Raw genomic sequence first — 19,620 nt, forward strand, 5'->3', positions numbered from 1 at the left:
AACCTTTAGATGGTATCATGAGCTTTTGTTAGGATTGTCAGGTGTCCAGTTTTCAACTGGACAGTCCAGTATTTGAGCTTTCTGTTTGGGAAACAAATAGAGAAAATATAAGTGTCCGGTATTTTCTAAATAAGATGTAATTTAAATTGTGATGTAATGTCAAGTGTGTCCAGTATTTTTGTTGAAACCATCTGGCAACCCTAGCTTTCGTGGGCACAACCCACATCTTCAGATGATCAGAATATTGGAAGTCCAGATCCAAAAGAGAAAAGGGGGGGAGAAGGAAAAAAATTGAAGGGGAGGAAGAAAAAAAAGACAGTGAGTAGATAAGTTTCAGCGGGATAGTCAAGTGAGTCTGTAACAGGAAAAACTTAAAAAACAATTAGTCTAGTAGCATCCAATGCTGCTTATAAATTGTTTTTTAAGTTTTTCCTGTTACAGACTCACTCTGCTATTCCTCTGAAGCTTATCTACTCATTATCTTTTTTTCTTCCTCCCCTTCAATTTTTTTTCCTTCTCCCCTCCCCCTGCACTCATTTCTTTCTTTATTCTTGGATCTGGACTTCCAACACTCCAGTCATCTGAAGAAGTGAATTGTGCCCATGAAAGCTCATGATACCGTCCACATTTTTGTTAGTCTCTAAAGTGCTACAAGACTATTTGTTCTTTTTAAAGTTTTTCCTGTTACAGTCCAACTCGGCTACCTCTCTGAAGCTTTTATTCATTTCATATATTTATTAAATGAATGTTCCAGCCAATGAGAGGCTGAATTTTTTCAGCTCCAATCCTAGACAGCTCCGAGTACATTTTTATGTATCTCCTATTCCACACTGACAGTGATATACTTGCTTCAGAGAGACAGCTACATTTAAATTGTAGACAAGAGTCAAAGAATTTATTATAACAATGAATTTATCTTAGCTCTCAACTTAAGTTTAAACTTGCTTTTATACCAAAACACGTGTGTCACACTTTCAGTGTAACTGTACTTGTATCTCTCCATGGTCCATTCCAAGAGTTCCCAATCAGGTCTCCTGCTCAGGACTCCAGGCAAGGACCTTTGTCTCTTCTCTGTAACAAAGGATTAATGGACACAAATCAGATATTCGAAATAGTAACACACAAAAACCTTTTGGGGAACATGTCAACCTGCCCAGGCATTCATTAATGAATCCAAAAGTGACTATATTATTTGAAAGAAATTTCAAAAGCCAGCTGGAGAGAGAAGCTGCAGAACTTGGTTTCATTTACAAGTTTGACACCTTGAATAGAGGTTTGAACAAAGACCTTAACTGGATGGACGGCTACATTCCCCACCCTAATGACATAAAAATGTAAGCATCAGGTACTTAGGATACTTAGATCCCACTCTATTAGCCTAATTTAACATGGACAGTCTAATTGACAATATTTTTCCCTTTCTCCTTCCCTGCTATTTATTTGTACCCTACACCTCTTAACTCCATTCATCTGAAAAAGTGGGTTGTGCCCATGAAAGCTCACGATACCATCCACATTTTTTGTTAGTCTCAATGGCTACGTCTACACTGGCCCCTTTTCCGGAAGGGGCATGTAAATTTCATGAGTCGTAGTAGGGAAATGCGCGGGGGATTTAAATATCCCCCGCGGCATTTAAATAAAAATGTCCGCCGCTTTTTTCCGGCTTTTAAAAAAGCCGGAAAAGAGCGTCTACACTGGCCCCGATCCTCCGGAAAAAGTGCCCTTTTCCGGAGGATCTTATGCCTTTAAAGTAGGAATAAGATCCTCCGGAAAAGGGCACTTTTTCCGGAGGATCGGGGCCAGTGTAGACGCTCTTTTCCGGCTTTTTTAAAAGCCGGAAAAAAGCGGCGGACATTTTTATTTAAATGCTGCGGGGGATATTTAAATCCCCCGCGCATTTCCCTACTACGACTCATGAAATTTACATGCCCCTTCCGGAAAAGGGGCCAGTGTAGACGTAGCCTAAGTGCTACAGGACTATTCGCTGTTTTTTAAGTTTCTTCTGATTGGGGATTTTAAAGCTTCACAACCCCCTGCCATACACAGCAACATCTATAGGAAGTCAGTCTCATGACAGCCAACCCCTATGTGCAGCTTTCTCTCCAAGAACTATGAACAGTGTGTTGTCACCAGTTACAAGTTACCATACAACTCTTTCTAAGTACTGTAAGCACATTTATTAAGGTAAAAGCACTACATACAAAACACTTAAAAATAAAAGTTCCTATACTAGCCACACTCAACCAACCAAATAGCCACAGCTATTATATTATATCTATATTATCTAGATTCTAGACCATTTCTACACCTGTCAGGTGTGGTCTAGAAAATATTTAGTCCTGTGCTGAGTGCCGGTGACTGGACCAGATGACCTCTGGAGGTCCCTTCCAGTAATTTGATTCTAGATGCATGTTAAAAGCTGCCAGAGCTTACTCATCTGTTAAAAGCTGCCAGAGCTTACTTATCAGGTTCGTGGAGCCACTAGTAGATAGAACCGGAGAACTAGAACAGAAAGTCCTGTCCATTTGTTAGATCAGAAAGAAGACCTTGAGACAATTTAAACTCAGCCTTTTTATATAGAAATCCCTTTATTTCTCTATTGATCTCTTGAAAACATAATTTGAACCAGCATATACAAGTCTCCCCATGAAGCAGTACCTCTCTGAAGATGTTTACAACTTAAGTCAGGGATCAGCAACCTATAGCTCAGTGTAGAACCAAATATGGCTCTTTTGTCATTCCCAAAATACATGCAACTTTTTTAATTACAATGAAAAATTAATTCAAAATTTTAAAAATGCATAATTTTTCACGTCAAAATGGCCTTTTTTGTCTATTTCACCTTTAACCGGAGGTGAAAATGAGGCAGTACATCCTGGTAAGAACCGGCTGCCCTGTGGCAAGAGCCAGCTGGGGGACTCTGTTCACTTAAAGGACTGGCTGAGGGCACACCTTAGGGAACACACGCTGCAACAGCCTGGCTGTGATGGCCTAGCTTGGGCTCTGGCCACAGTAGCCTGCCCAATAAGGCCCCAGTCGGAGTCCAACCCCCATCTGGCTACAGGAAGGACTGCTCCTCCTCCTGGGTAGGAGGGGAGGCCACAATCTTGCTGCAGCGATCCTGGCCTGGCCCCTCATTCAGCCAATGCTAGCCAGGTGCAGCAGCTCAGCCCCAACCAAGTAAGGTAAGCTGGGCCCTGGGTCCCCCACATACTCTACTTCCCACCTCCAGCACTCTGCCCTGCCTCCTGCACTTCCCACACACCCAAACCCCCTACCCTGAGCCCCCCATGCACCCCACCCCTGACTCCTGCCCCCCCACATCCACCAGCTGCACCCCAGCAGAAGTCCCATTAAATAAAGTCTGTGAGTACAATGTTTCATTTATGCTATTAATCATCATGTCAATCATAAATAATGTTACGTTGTATATTTTCAGTCATGCTAATGGGCATGACTCTTTGTTGACCACTTGTTCTGAATTTTGATGGAGTTTGGCTCTTTGGTTTGAAAAGGTTGCTGGCCCCTGCCCTAAGTGATTCACTTTAATCATGCCCCACTGTTTTTGGTTCCCTGGGGAGCTGCACACAAGCTCTGGCACACAGTGATACAATATAGTCCCCAAAAGCACTGCTTGTGGTTGCAGTGTTGATCACAACATAGAAACTAAACATATTCTTGGTCACATCTAATGAAAGAGCAGAGTGTATTTAAACAACTCTGTTTAACTTCTAAATATTTTAGCACATGGAAACCAATAAACTTCTGCCCTTAAATTAATTTTATGATTGTCTCCACTAAAAAGTTAGTTTTATTGTGCTTGTCAGCTGTATTGCATCATTGTTCTTTAGAAACTGCAACAGATACCAGAACCGGGGCAGCAAAATGACTATAAACTTTTGTGCTTAATCAAGATCAGACATTTCCGCGTCTGCAGGTTTATCTTTTAGCTATAAATAAAAACACTGTAAAAATCAACACAAGTACACAACAAAATTACTATTCAAAAATAACAATGAGGAATCCAGTTTACCTGTATCACCTCTACTGGAATCTCTGCTAATTTCTCAGGAGCAGAATCAAAGGGCTGCAGTGTGTGACTTCAACACTATAAAAATCCATCCAGAATAAACAAGCACAAAAACAGCAATTTTCTGGCACTCTGTTTAAAAGGAAGAGTTAAATTAATAAATGAAAAGATTCTTATCACCCACAATTTGTCTGAGTTATTAATTGAACACCCTCTTGGAAACATTTAGATAAAGAGGTGTGCCTTAGAGAATTTGAGATAAGAAGGGAAAGAGAGAGAAATCAATAGACTTTTGCCAGTTCACTCCCTTGTCATGCTTTGCTTGTGCTAAACTTCCCAGAGAACCATGGTATCAAATTGTAACTAGAATGTAAGCTGATGGTGCAACAGATAAAAATTTCAGAATTATACTTAAACATACTTATCTTTAGACACAGAAGAGGACATAAAGGCAGCTGGACAGCTTAAAGCTAGTCTAAAACAAGACAAATGTATACTACGTGTTCAAGCTGCTTCCTGTGATGGAAAATGTGGACTATATGGAAGACATACTATAGTTAAATATAGTAGATCCCATGGTACACTTTAGTGTGATGAAAGGAGTGATGTAATTCTCTTTAGAAAGCTCTTAGGATGAAGGAAACATTAGTACAAATACGGTAGCCTGCTAAGTTTGTACTGATCTTGAGAATTTGCTATCAGAAGGTATGTTCGCATTATGAAAGGCATGACCTTACAAAAATAATAAGGTTGTATGGAGCTTTTGCCATGGATCAGGGAGACTGAGAGAATAATAAAATTAGCACTTTTCACCAGTAAACATCAAAAGAAGGTTAATATCATTATCTCCATTATATGGATGGAAATATTGAGACGTGCCTGAGTGCACAAGAAGACTCAGTAGAATATCTGGGACCAAACCCTGCATTTCCTAATATTCAGTCTGTCCCCTGTCCTCTGTACCATACTTTCCTTCTCATAGATCACATCAAACCATTCAGCTGTACAATTCACTTGTCCAAGATCCACATAAAAAGGAATAAAATCTTAAAGAAAAAATATGTCACCAGTACAATATTATCACTTCTGTGAATGATCCATAATTCAGTATATTATCACTACATACGAATCTGGTCATCTTCTTAATAAAAACTGCTGTTATCAAGATCTGTTGTCTGTTCAGCATATTAAATATCACAGTAACTCATGAGAAGTTCTGGAAATTTTATAAATGAAAACTAATGCTATGAGATGGTTATAACTTTGGGCAACAGACAACTAGATGACTCACTCTTAGACCCAACTGACATTCACGATGGGAAGAAACCAGATATTCCATAGAACCAAAGAATGAAATTATTTAAACAGTAAATAAAATTGAAACATATTATTATATATCTCATTGGCTAAATTTTTCATATTTAAGTACTACATAAGGTGACCTGATTTTCATAAATGCTGAGCAATAAAAAAAATCACTGAAGTAGATGAGAACTGCCCGTACTCAGCACTTTTTAAAAATCAGGCTAATATTGGTTTAGAAGCTTAGCTTTGAGTACACCAATTTGAAAATTTTGGCCATTATCTTTTTATAGGTACTATTATATCTGAACAAATTACTAATCATAAGGGAAATCCTGCCCTTTTTGAAGTAAATGGGAGTTTTATTATTAATTTCCACAGAGCCTGGATTTGAAACTCTTACTTCTCAAGGTAAATATTGAACTTAAAGGTCTAGAAATTATATTCGCCATCTTGGGTGGTAAACACATTTTGCACATTTTCTAAGCACAATGCAAACTATGAAGTATAACTGCTATCTGAGACAAAACTACTAACCTTTTGAGACTAAACTATTAGCCATCTAGCTTGCAATCGGGTATTGTTGCTCAACCAATAGTTTTTTTTACAAAGTTTAACAGAAGTATATATTAAAACATATGCTATTCCATAGTTCCATTGCTTAGGAATGAGGTTTCACAGTGGCATACTGCTGCAAAGCTTAGCTAGAAGCCCTGCCACAACTGCAAACTGTAATTTCACTGTAAGCTTCCCACCCCAAGTTCGAAAACAGATAATCACAATCATAGCACATCAGGACTCGTTATAAATTGTTTCACTTTGAATCTACAACTGTAAATGACCATTTTAAGAATTATTCTATTTCACTCTGTTGAAATTTTCAGACTTGTATGTTAGATTGTATACTGTGTTGAATATTTGCATAGGTTTTTTTGTTACAGGTGAATGGATGTTGCCATCTACTGTTCAAAAAAAATATGATGAATCAGCCAAGACACACATCTAGGGCAAACTTGCTTCAGAGCACTGATTTCAAAAGTAAAATCAAACACTCATAGTTATAGGAAAGCAACTCATTAAATAGAAATCTACATAACTGTAACCATTCTCCTGGACAAAAGGTATGAGGAAAAAGACAGTTCTGCTCCTAAACCATAACTCTACTAGGGACTGATACTACTAGGAGCAATATATTAGTCTGAAAGTTCATGGTTGCTGTTTTGTGCACATAAAATGGGTACTCTTAATTACCATTGACTTCAAAAGCTGAAATCCCACTGAAACAGTTAATTAATTTTAAGATAACATGAGTCCTGATCCTGAACTTCTATTTTTATTGTTTTTGTTAGGAGAAAACAGTAATCACATATGAAAAAGTTCATCCCTGTGGAGAGTCCATACAAAGTCTACACACTGCTGAAGTTGCACAGATCTTGTTAGAACTCTGCACAAGAATGAACTGCATCTATTAAGAAGCACTTGCAAACTGATTTTTTCGTCCCTTTCCTCCTCCAGCTCCTTGTCAGCAGCACTGTCATTTCCATCATACTGAAAGAGGAAAAGGGTGTCCCACAGCATAGGTCTCTGAAGGAAATTTAACAACAGCACCAAGCTGTGCTTCCTTACAGATAATCTGTAGGGTTGGTGGAGCAGTGGGTAACATTTCCCATAACCTGCTATCTAGCTACAGCATCTCCCTACCACCATGGAGAATACTCCAACTCCAAAAAATAGGGACAATACCAAAAGCAGCTACCCATCTGCCTGAAGTGGAACTTCCATGCATAAATCACCAAAACAAAGTCGGGCCATTTAAAAAAATTAAATCCTAACATTAAATGCAAACCTTATAAAAGCAACTTAAAAACCTTATTGTATGTAAATTCTCCTTTTCCCTCCTTGAATGTCATCTCTTTGTATCACATCATGTCATACCTGCCCTAGCTTATGAACTGTGTTCCCTGTAAGTTGTGTGCTTGTGCAGCCACTCAGGAGAGATTCAAATGCTGCTACGCTGATTTGCAGAGCACCCACAGCTAGGTTTCTGTTTTTACTCGTAGTGTACATTTTCACATGCCTCAGGCTATGTCTACACTACAGAGGTTCACGGAAAAACAGTCATTTTTCCACAAAAACTTGCGAAATGTTCACACCTCGAGCACGTTTTTGCACAAAAAAATCGAAAGCAGAGGGCTTTTTGCGGGATAGGTATTCCTCTTTCTACAAGGAATAACTCCTTTTTGCGCAAGAGCTCTTGTGCAAAAAGGTGTGCGTGGACAGGGAACAAGGGGTTTTTGCGCAAAAAAGCCCAGGTGCCCTGGCGGCCATTCTGTAAATAGCAATCAGTTTCCTTTCAAGAGAGTGTCCATGCAGTCTGGACGCTCTCTTTCACAAAAGCACATTGCTTTTTCGATACGCTTTTGCAGTATGGACACTCTCTTGCACAAGAAATTTTTGCAGAAGATTTCTTCTGCAAAAAGCTTCTTGCGCAAGAAGCCTATAGTGTAGATATAGCCTCAATGCACATAAAAAACTATTCCACCAACAGATGGAAAAAATCCACACATGGATGGAAAGGAGCAAAGGGAATATTGATTATGAAGTCCTCAAAGCAGGGGTCTTTATTCTTTTTACACACAGCAAGTGTACATATGGCACGGTACACAAGGGCTAACTAAGTCTTAAGTGAAGCTTTAAAAAAAGAATGTAAAACTTGAAACATGAACCGAAGCAAGGGATGCCAGGCTGGTAGACGTGCTCCCCGCAGCTGCTCTCTCTCACGGGAGACTCCTGCTTAGTACCCTTTGAATTTCATTAAGGGGAGAACCATCAAGGGTGATTTCCTTGACTTTTTGTGGTGGCTGCCACTTTCACATTATTTTTAAGTTCTTAAGTGGAAAGCTTACTGAGAGCTTGTTATTTTGATTCCTGAAAAGCCACAGCAGTACTCTTTAGAACCATTACTGCAGTAAAACATTACTGCAGCTGGGAAGGCAGCAGGCACAACCACAGTAGCTGAATTTTCCCTGTGATTTTTGTTTCGGGAAGGAGGGGTGGGGAAGGGCAGAAGATAAGCCATGTCTTTACTTAACATAGGATCAACACTCTGGTGATCGATCTTTCAGGGTTCAATTTAGTGGGTCTAGTAAAGCCCTGCTAAATTGAACACTGAGGGTGACCCCATCAACACCAGTACTCCTCACTGTGTGGGGAGTAAGGGAAGTCAACCTCCCACTGTGGAAATGGCACCAAGATCAACCTAAGGTATGTTGACTCCAGCTACATTATTAACATAGCTGGAGTTGCATACTTTAAACTATCGACCTTCCAGGTGTAATGTAGACCTGGTCCCAGAGTCATCAGCAGTAATGTCTCAAGGACAAGACTTTGCTTTCTGCCATACAAATAGAAGAAAAATTGGATTAATATACTCCCCAGTTAGTTTAATTAAGTTCCCTGAAATGTGTACATAACTTGTAAACTCTACTAAAATGAGATACTCAAGGATTAGATTTGGCCCAGTGCTATTTTCACATGCTGAAGATCTGGAAACACAAATTAAACATGCTAAGAGCAGGCGCCTAAATTTCTTTTTTAAATGGACAATGCATTATGTAATGGATTTCCAATTTTATTTAAAATTGTTGAAAACAGAAAGAAGATATTCTTTCTGTGGTCTGCAATGCTCTTTTCTCTTTCTCTTGTTGTTCAGACAGCCAAAGAAGATCATAGGATGGTGCATTGTGGCATCAATATGTAGACACACAATTCTAGATCTTTTTACTGGTTCATATTAACCATCTCTTAGCTATTCAACAGTCTAGCCAGCATTTTTATATTGATGAGACAGCTGAACCCAAACTATATACAACAGGTGACTTTCACAGCCAAATGGAAGTATTTTCAGGTATTCTGTGACTTTGAGAGAACCCAATTATTCAGAGAGCACACCACTGCTGGCCAGATAGATTCAGAACCCGAGGAAAGAGAGAGAAGGAATATTCACAGAGGTTGGCCTCTTGACATTTATTCAGAGAAGTTCCAAAAGTAGACAATTCCAGCATCAACACATAATCAAGTTCACTCATTTCTCTTATACAAAGATCTCACCATATTCACAGCAGGGCCAACAATAGCCAAGAGCAATGCACACACCACTGAGCTTTCCACCAACAGATCTGGAGGCAGTGCTCATTGCAGCACATGGCTGATCTTTTACTTCTCTGCATAGGAATTACATCTACCTCTGTAAGGTACTACCACCAATATAAATCCTACCATCACTTAAGCCCCAGTATTTGAACACTCACTTCTTGCCCTATTCATTTGTTAATTTATAGAACAAGGAGCCCAACCAGTAAATCAAGCCTAAAGTAGTCTCTTGGGCACCAGATCTTGGCCATAATGGGACTTTTCCAGTCAAACATAGTTAATTGAGGACTCTCTTCTCCAGTTTCACTCTGTAGGTGGTCCTAGGGCATTTGGCAGGATCCACTGTTTCATCTGGACCCTTTTTTCCACCCTGTTTTGCATTTTGGCACTTGTCATCTTCATTTCCCTTACCTTGACCAATGGTTGGTCTGGAGGTAATTATTTCATCCAGTGCCAGATTTGTGTGACAAAAAGGCATGTTAAATATAAGACTGAACAGATGTACCTTGAGCTTTTCCCTGCTTACTTTTAACTTGCAGGAGATTTGAAAGCAGGAAAAAGAAGAATGGGGTTTTTTGCAGATGGGATTCCAACTATTCAGACACTGCAGAGAGACATGATCAATTTCTAAGAAAGTAACCATCTTACAATAATTAACCTCAAGCAAGAACTGACACTTGTGTTATTTCAGTAGCAACTCCATACAATTATATTTAATTGCTTTCAAATAAGGATGTAAGTGACTAATCACTAGTCGACTATCCAACAAGCAAAAGCTTATCGGACAGTTGACACATTAGTTGACTAGTTGCTTCCCCCCACTTGCTGCCTCTATCAGAAAGAGGGAGCAAGGGGAGAAAGAGAAGTGGGTGATGGGGATAGCGAGCTTAATAGTCAGTTCTCCCCCAAGCTTCAGCTCTATGAGAGGGGCCTGGGGAGCAGCAGTGGCGTTCCACCTTTGAAATACACAAGAGTCCCCGGCTGGGGCTCTTGTACATTTCGAAGCGGAAGTGCCGAATGGAGCCAGACTCCAGGAGGCATTTCAAACTTTGAAATGTAGCAACAGCCGGGCAAGCTCTTGCTACATTTCAAAGTGGATGCGCCCTTATCGACTAACCGAATAGTCAATGGAAATTACATCGACTATTCGATTAGTTGATTAATCTAATTTTAATATCCCTACTATCAAAGGAGGAGTTAGGGAGGGAGAGCCTTGGAAGACAGAAGAGTAGGAATCCTCACTTGAAAATATTTTACTTTGGGGTGTTTTTTCGAGCGTGACATTTTTTTGCCTTCCCTTTGATTAGTTACAAGTCCCAAAAGCAATATCTGATAGATGTTAAGCTAAAGTTATAGCTTCCAAAATTATAAAAATGAGTAAAGTGGTTATTTTGAAATAAGAAATTGGACCATAGGACAATGGTAAAGGGTTGTAAAACTCTATATTTTTAGTAAGAACAAATTCATTACAAGAGTTATACCTTACCTCTATCAAAGCAGGAATGTATTTTAGGCTACCAACATATAGGACACACAAACAGCTTTCATACATTTCCTTTGGGCAATGGACCATATATTTCCACATTCACTCCATTTTTGTTCTTGAAAAAACAAAGGAAGCTACTTTAGTCTACCCCCATTTTACATGTAAAGAAAGAAAACAACCACTAGGTGACACAGATCAAACATCAATTAAGTTACTGAACTGCAGCTATACAGTGCAATTAGGCCTGCACTTAATTTTAGACCTGGTCTACACTTAAAATGTAGGTTGAGCTAGCTTCACTAAGGGAGGGGTAGTGTTCCAACACCAAAACAAAAAAGCCTTTCTTTGGTGTAGTCTGCATCTACATTTTGGAGTTATGCCAGCACAATATAGCCCCATAGGCTGTGTCTAGACTGGCCACTTTTTCCGGAAAAGCAGTTGCTTTTCCGGAAAAACTTGCCAGCTGTCTACACCGGCCGCTTGAATTTCCGCAAAAACACTGACAATCTCATGTAAGATTGTCAGTGTTTTTGCGGAAATACTATGCTACTCCCGTTCGGGCAAAAGTCTTTTGACGAAAAACTTTTGCGCATAAGGGCCAGTGTAGACAGCAGAGATTTGTTTTCCGCAAAAAAGCCCCAATTGCGAAAATGGCAATCGGGGCTTTTTTGCGGAAAAGCGCGTCTAGATTGGCCACAGACGCTTTTCCGCAAAAAGTGCTTTTGCAGAAAAGCATCCTGCCAATCTAGACGCGCTTTTCCGAAAATGCTTTTAACGGAAAACTTTTCCGTTAAAAGCATTTGCGGAAAATCATGAGAGTCTAGACGTAGCCATAGTGTAAACATGACCTAAGAGAAACATATTCACCCAAAATGTGATCCTAAGCTAGGGCTACTCAACTTTGGAAGCCTGGAGGCCACAATGATACTCACAGCACATGCCAAGGGCCACAACGTAACTGTGATTGCATATACATGAAAATGTATATGCAAATATATGCAAAAAGCTTCTTTCACACTGACAGGCATGAATACAAAGATTAAGGCAAGACTACACAACACACAGGCTCCATTTAAGTCAGTTCTGCTGATATTAATAAAATGCAATATTTACCAGTTTTCCACCCATATGACAGCACTTTTAATGAGCAATGACAGTCCAGGAATTTAACTACTAAAACGCAAATCAACAGAAGACCATTATATTGACTACTTTTTTGTTTTGGCTCCCACCCGTGAACCGTGTGTTCAGCCCCCCATAAAACCAAACTGTGCCGCGTGCTGCAAACAAACAGGACATTGGCCAAGTAGCTCTGTCCTAAGCCCTAGTCTACACCTAAAACTTAACTTGACATGGCTATATCGCTCACATGGATGTGAAAAATTAACATCCCCAAGACACATAATTAAGCTAACCTACGCCCCAGTGTATACACCACAAGGCAGACAAAATAATTGTTCCTTTGTCATAGACGTGACTGTCGAAGGCATATGAATTTACTACATGACAGTAAAACTCCTTGTCACTGTAGGGTACGTTTACACAGCCATGTTATTTCAGAATAACTAATGTTATTCCAAAATACAGTAGACTTCTGATAACCAGGCACCTTTGGGACCTAGGTGGTGCCGGATTACCGGATATGCTGGAGTATCAGGAGGTACTGCATACTCCCAACCCGATCCCCCTCCCTCCCAACCTTATGCTCGGGTCCCAGAGCCGCCAGTACAGCCGCGCGTCTCCCTCCAGGCACTGGGGCATGTGCGCTGAGCAGCCAGCTTTTCAATGAGCTGGCTGGAACACTGTGTGTAACCCAATCCTCCTCCCCTTCCCCAGAGCCAAACACCTCCCATCCCTGCTGTAACCCAATCCCACTCCACCCCCACCCTTATGCTCTGGTCCTGGTACAGCCACATGTCTCCCTCCAGGTGCTGGGGCACGTGTGCTGAGTGGCCAGCTTTTCAATGAGCTGGCCGGGACGCCGTGTGTAACCCAATTCCCCTACATTGCCCTCTCCTCCCCCAGAGCCAAACACCTCCCGACCCTCCTGTAACCCACGTGAGAGAGGCTGTCCTTAGCGTTTCTGGGTTCCGTCCTGGTTCCGTCAGGAGCGCTTGCCATTTTGATGCCAGACTATCGGTGCCGGACTATTGGAGTTTTACTGTAACATAGTCTGCATCTACACTACAAGCAGTTATTTCAACAATAATGCTGGAGGGATAATGTCAAAATAATGTCAAGCTTGAAGACTTCTTACTCTGACCCCTGTAATCCTAATTTTATGAGGAGTAAGGGATGTCAGAGGAAGAGTGCTCTTTCTCGGACTTCCTGCTGTGTAGACAGCGCCAAAAGCCAAAATAAGCTATTTCAGCTTAAACTACACAATTGATGTAGCTCAAGTTGCGTAGCTTATTTCAGCAATAGCCGTTATGTAGACATGCCCGTAGTGTCTACACTAGAGATGCTTAGTTGTTGCAGTACTTACAAAGTAGACATTCCCTGCCTAAATAAAATCCAAGTTCTGTAACAAAAATTAGAAGACAAGGCTGAACCCCTTTTCTCCTACATCCTTTTTAATCACATCTCTCATTGCACAACCCAGGACATTATTTGAAGGCAGGATTTGTTTGTGTTCCTATAGTCAAGATTGTTGCATTTCTCCCAGTTAGCCATTCGGCTACACTACGAAATTAGGTCAAATGTACTTAAGTTGACCTTTAGCCTCCAATTTTACACAGTCTGTGCTGCATGTCCCCACCATGCACATTTGGTCAGCAAAACACATCCTCACTACCAGGGTTCACGCCAACTCACAGAGCAATGCCTTGTGAGCAGCCATCCCACAGTTCCTTCTGCCAGTTAGAATTATGTGTTAGGATCCCAATGCCTGATGGGAGAAAAACATTTTCACGGGTTGTTTTGGGTACGTATCATCAGTCTCCCATGATGCACTTGCCTTCTCCTTCCCTCTGTCCCTGAAAGCAATGGCAAACAATCATTTTCACACCTTTTTTCCTAAGCCTGGGTTACTCGTGCAGATGCACAGCTATAGTGTTGTTGTGAGCATCACATACGCCTTGAGCATTATCATGAATTTGCAGAGCCTAGCAAGGCACCATTACACAGTAAAACATTATGTCACACAAACAGGCATTTGGAAGCAATGGCATGGAACAATTCAGATATGGTGGTGGCAGTCAGGCATGTTTATATGGTGGAACGCTGCTTCTGAGCCCAGAAAAGCAGCACAGGGCGGTGGGACCACATAGTTGTGTAGTTATGAAATGAAATGAAATGCACTGGCTGCAGAACTTACCTACTTTCATGGAACTTTGCAAATTGCTTTTCTGAGCCCTGAAGCAGAGCAATACCAAAATGAGACCTGCTCTGACCAGAAACACCAAACGGGGCAGCAGGTTGCAGAAATGTTGGTGGTGCTTATAGAAGAAGGACTGTGACTCTGACTCTGTAATTGTTCACCCCCCTTTTCTTCAGGTGCACTTGTCTGAGCTCATTTCATGCAGCACTGCTTAGTGTCCCTAATGTAGCCACTATCCCTCATGCCATGGCCATAGATGTCAGTATTTCTTCTACTGGTTGGAAGCTCTGTCTACAAAGATTCTTCTCCCCATACAGCAATTTGATCCACTGTCTCCTTTACACTCCATACTGGAGCACATTTGCAGCCCTGGGCATGCATGATCAGCTGTGTTAGTGAGCTCTCCATGCTGATTAAATAGGAAATCAAAAGTTTCCAGGGATTTTCCTGCATACCTTGCTGAAATGTAGTGGAGTTCAAAGTTCTGTCCAGAGCGATCATGGTGGAGCACTCTGGGACACATCTTAGAGGCCAATCATATCAAATCACACAGCACTGTATTTTCACTATCCCTAATTCAACCTAGGAAGGTAAATTCTAGCACTACATCTCTCGCTGAGGTGGAGTACTATGCAAATGAGGCTCAGTGATATTCCATGCTTAGCTTCATTTGCATATGTCTGCCGCAAGAAGCCATGAGTGTAGACAGCCTCAGTATGCAGCGAGTCACAAAAGCAAACAGAATGTTGGGAATCACTAAGCAAGGGATACATAGGAAGACAGAAAATATATTGCCTCTATATAAATTCCTGGTACCCCCACACCATGAATATAGCATGCAGAGGAGGTTGCCTTATCTCAAAAAAGATATATTGGAACTTCAAAAGGTTCAAAAAGGGCAATAAAAATGAGGAGGCCTATGGAATAGCTGCCATATAAGAAGAGATTAATAAAATTGGGACTTTTCAGCTTGGGAAATAGATGACTAAAGGGGGATATGACTGAGGTCTATAAAATTTTGACTATAGTGGAGAAAATGTAAATAAGGAAGTGTTATTTATTAATCATAATACAAGAACTAGGGATCACCAAATTAAATTAATAGGCAGCAGGTTTAAAACAAACAAAAGAAAGTATTTTTTACATAACACACAGTCAACCTGTGGTGTTCTTTGGGAGAGGATGTTGTGAAGACCAAGACGGTAACAGGGTTTAAAAAAGAACTAGATAAGTTCATTGAAGATAGCCATTGATGTACCTATTAGGAAGGATGGGCAACAGTGTCCCCAACCTCTGTTTAAAAGAAGATGCAAATGTGAATCAGAGGATAATTTGATTTGATAGGGCATCTGGCCACTGTCAGAAGACAGAATATTAGGCTACTTGGACCTTTGGTCTGACTTCTATAATTATTATGTTTATATGTACTTTCTCACAGCAAAATGACTGACCAAGTATTATTTTATCCACTAGAATTGGTTAATAACATAAAAGCATACTGATTGATAACATATATTGCTTAGTAATTAAATCACAGGGCATTTTAATCTGTGCTGCAAAGAACCCCAGCAGACACATTCAAAAGCCATATTTAGCCTGAGTATCACTGCCTACAGGAGTAGCACTTAAAGGAGCAGCACTTAAAAAATGGCAAGATAGGCAAGAGAAGTCTGCAAATCAACTCTGGTCTTTTTTTATTCCTACTCACAAAGAATCTTCTTCACTAAAACACGCTGAACATTCATAGACTCTAGGGCTACGTCTACACTGGCCCCTTTTCCGGAAGGGGCATGTAAATTTCAGCAGTCGTCGTAGGGAAATCCGCGGGGGATTTAAATATCCCCCGCGGCATTTAAATAAAAATGTCCGCCGCTTTTTTCCGGCTTTTAAAAAAGCCGGAAAAGAGCGTCTAGACTGGCCCCGATCCTCCGGAAAAAGCATTGGGCCTGTGATCCTCCCACCCTTCTCCTAACCATCTCTCTTATCCTTTGACACGGCTACTCACCTCACTGATCCCCCCCCCTCCTTGCCACACTCGCACACCGCCAAGCACGGCAGCACAGAACATAGCCCTGTGAGTGTGGGGCAGGGAGGTCATAGAACATGGGCCAGGCCCTCTTCGGATACTGGGGTCGCCGAGCAGGGCGCAGGAGGGGGAGGGGGAAGAGAGTGCAGGGCCACAGAGCAGGTCCCCGGCAAATTTCGGCGGGAAAGGCACAGAACAAGCCCCCGTTTGGGGGGGGAGGGGGGAAGCAGGGCACTGACCGTGCGTGTGAGGGGATGGGGTCACAGCGCATGGCTGTCGGGGGCGGGGATCACGGCGCACGGTCCCCGGGCGTCAGTCAGAAGAGGGGCCGGGGCGCCCCAGACACATGCGCGGGGGGGGGGGAGTGGGGACGCAGCTGCAGGGCGGGTCCGAGCAGGGGGAGCGCAGGGAACCGCCGCCCGCCGTGGCTGAGGGGCCGGCGCTGCCGAGCACTCTGCGGCCGGAGCCCCGGCGCGGCCTCCCACAAGCGCGGCCAATGGGCGGCGCCGGCCCGGCGTGTCTGAGCAGCCCCGACCGCAGGCCCCACAGCTCAGGGGAGCGCGGTTGCGCAGGGGGCGCCGCTCACGTTTGCTCTCCCGGCCGCCCCTCGCCCGGGACCCGCCCTTGCGCCCCGGCCGCCCCCGAGGCTGACAGAGGCGAACTCTTCGCGGCAGCAGTGGCGCGAGCCGGCTGACCGCGGCCTCACGGGGCGGGGCGGCGGGAGCTTCCCTGGCGGGCCCGGCTCGAGCGCGGGCCGGCGTGGCAGGGGAGGGCCCCTCGCTGACGTTTTTTGGTTGGCGTCTCCGCCCGCTCCCCCCGCCCGCTGAAAGTCAGCGAGCAAAACAGCAGGCGGCTACAATGGGGAAGGGCCGCGTTGAACTTAGGGTTAGAAAGAGCGAGGCCCTCCGCTGCTGCAGTGGTCGGGCTGGCCTTGCCGCGGGTCTTATATACCCTCCACTAGCCCGCCCCGCCCGCGCGGATTGGCTAGCGCCAAGCCTCCTCTGTTTCCATTGGCTCTGCGGGGCAAAGAGGCGGGAATAGGCTTATTGGCCATGCCTGGCTCCGCCCATCAGCACACCACGTGGTATAAGAGCGGCTCGTCCTTTTTTTTTCTCCCAGTCTTAAGGGTGGGGAATCTTTCTAGTGCTGGGTCCAGGACCTACAGAACAATCAGTCAGGGGCCTCACACAAGTAAAAAGCAAAAAACGCACAAAAATAATAAAAAATTTTATGGCCTCCAAGTAAAAAGAAGCTGGGAAGGGCATCATTGCTCAGGGCTTCCCCAAGAAATGATTTCTTCTATGGCTAGCAGATTTTATGGGGCCCCCATAGACTCCAGGGCTATGTCTAGACTGGCATGATTTTCCACAAATGCTTTTAACAGAAAAGTTTTCCGTTAAAAGCATTTGCGGAAAAGAGCGTCTAGATTGGCACAGATGCTTTTCCGCAAAAACACTTTTTGTGGAAAAGCGTCCGGGCCAATCTAGACACGCTTTTGCACAAAACAAATCTGAGCTGTCTACACTGGCCCTTTTGCGCAAAAGCTTTGCGCAAAAGGACTTTTGCCCGAATGGGAGCAGCATAGTATTTCCACAGGAAGCACTGATTTCAGACAGTAGGAATTCAGTGTTCTTGTGGAAATTCAAGCGGCCAGTGTAGACAGCTGGCAAGTTTTTAAACTTGCCAGTCTAGATGCAGTCCAGGGCTATGTCTATACTGGCGGGTTGTTGCGCCAGTAATATGCAAATGAGGTTAAGCGTGGAATATCGCCGAGCCTCGTATGCATACCTAATGAGCTGCCATTTTTGCGGAAGGGGCTTTTGCTCCAGGAGGAGTGTCTGCACTGCCCCTTCTTGCGCAAGAAAAACCCTCTTGTGCAATGCCATTAGTCCTGAAAATAATCAGCGTAGCAGCATTGCTCAAGAGGCTTTTTCTTGCACAAGAAGGGGCAGTGTAGACAGCTCCTTCTGGCACAAGAGCCTCTTCTGCAAAAATGGTGGCTCATTAGGTATGCAAATGAGGCTCGGCGATATTCCACGCTTAGCCTCATTTGCATATTTCTGGCGCAACAACCTGCCAGTGAATTCATAGCCCAGGGTGGGGCAAAAAATGAGGGATTCAGTGTGAGGGAGACTGATGACGGGGAGCAGGATGGAGATGCGAGGTCTGGGTGGGAGGTAGAGATATGAAGGTGGAACCGTTTACAGATACAGAGGCAGCAGCGTGCGTGGGCAAGGGGAGGCAGGAGCTGGTATGCAGGGGGAGCCGGCTTAATAACTGGTACGCACTGGGAGCCGACTGAAATTTTCAGCGGTTACATGATTATATAAATAAACACATTTTAACATCCCTAGTGAAAGGTAGGGTGCAGATGTGGAGTGAGGGGAGGGGACTATTCCATGCCAATGGAACGATGGGGATAGAGCCTGCAAGCGGGTGCTGCCATTCCCCCAGCCAGGTGGGAGGGGGAACAGCAGTGCCCACCCTGCCTGGCAGGCAAAGCCAGCCACACAGGGGCTTTAGAGCTGGCTCCCCACTGCTTCTCCCCACAGCTGGGAGCTAATGCTCAAGCTCCAGCCACACTGGGGGGCACCAAGGCTAGGACTGGGGAAGTCCAAAGCCTCACTGGGGAACTGGATCAAGGAAAGCTGGGGGTTAAATCCAGCCCACAAGCTATAGGTTCCCACCTGTCCTCTATTCTTTTGAGCAGCAGTATAAAACTGGGCCACCGAGCCTCTTCTGTTACCTCATTTGTCCTACAGACACAAGTCACATGGCCAGGAACCCTGTTCTGTTCTCCCTCTAATTATCCCCACCCTCTATAAGTTCCAATGACACTATGTCCATATGGTGAGAGAGATTGTTGTCTCTTCAACATAGGCATCAAATCCACATGGCCAGAAAGTTATCTACCCTATTCTAGGGAGAATTTTTAGTAATGAGGCAGGCCCTTGGTATGACCTTAGTTCCACTCAAAGGAAAATCAGGAAGATCTCTTTATTTTGTGTTCATAACTCAAAAGAGAGAAGTTTCTGCTCTGTGAATATCTCTCGTCCAACTAGGTTCCACTAGAAAAATAATCTACCAAATATGCATAATAACATTGTGATGGCTTGTGTCCTGCTCAACATTACATGTTAGTAAATTAAATATCTATTAGAAAGTGTGGGGCTATTACACTTATACATACATATAAGTATAAGCGATGTTGTAGAATCATCAAGTTCATCTACTTCACTTGTTTTCTGCAATGCCCTTGTGTAAAGAATTCTCACCTGAAATCCAGAACATTTTACACATATTCA

General features: G+C 43.1%; 1 long non-coding RNA gene across 1 annotated transcript; it reads right to left on the reverse strand.

Moving 5' to 3' along the window:
- Positions 1-626: 626 nt before the first annotated feature.
- On the reverse strand, positions 627-16,066 carry LOC112547219 (uncharacterized). The gene is made up of 3 exons (XR_003090969.2): positions 14,745-16,066; positions 4,034-4,162; positions 627-1,071 (listed from the first exon to the last, which is right to left on the reverse strand). It is a non-coding gene; the product is annotated as an uncharacterized LOC112547219 (long non-coding RNA).
- Positions 16,067-19,620: the final 3,554 nt, after the last annotated feature.

This window comes from Pelodiscus sinensis, chromosome 10 (assembly GCF_049634645.1).
Source record: "Pelodiscus sinensis isolate JC-2024 chromosome 10, ASM4963464v1, whole genome shotgun sequence".
NCBI classification, from domain to species: Eukaryota; Metazoa; Chordata; order Testudines; family Trionychidae; genus Pelodiscus; species Pelodiscus sinensis.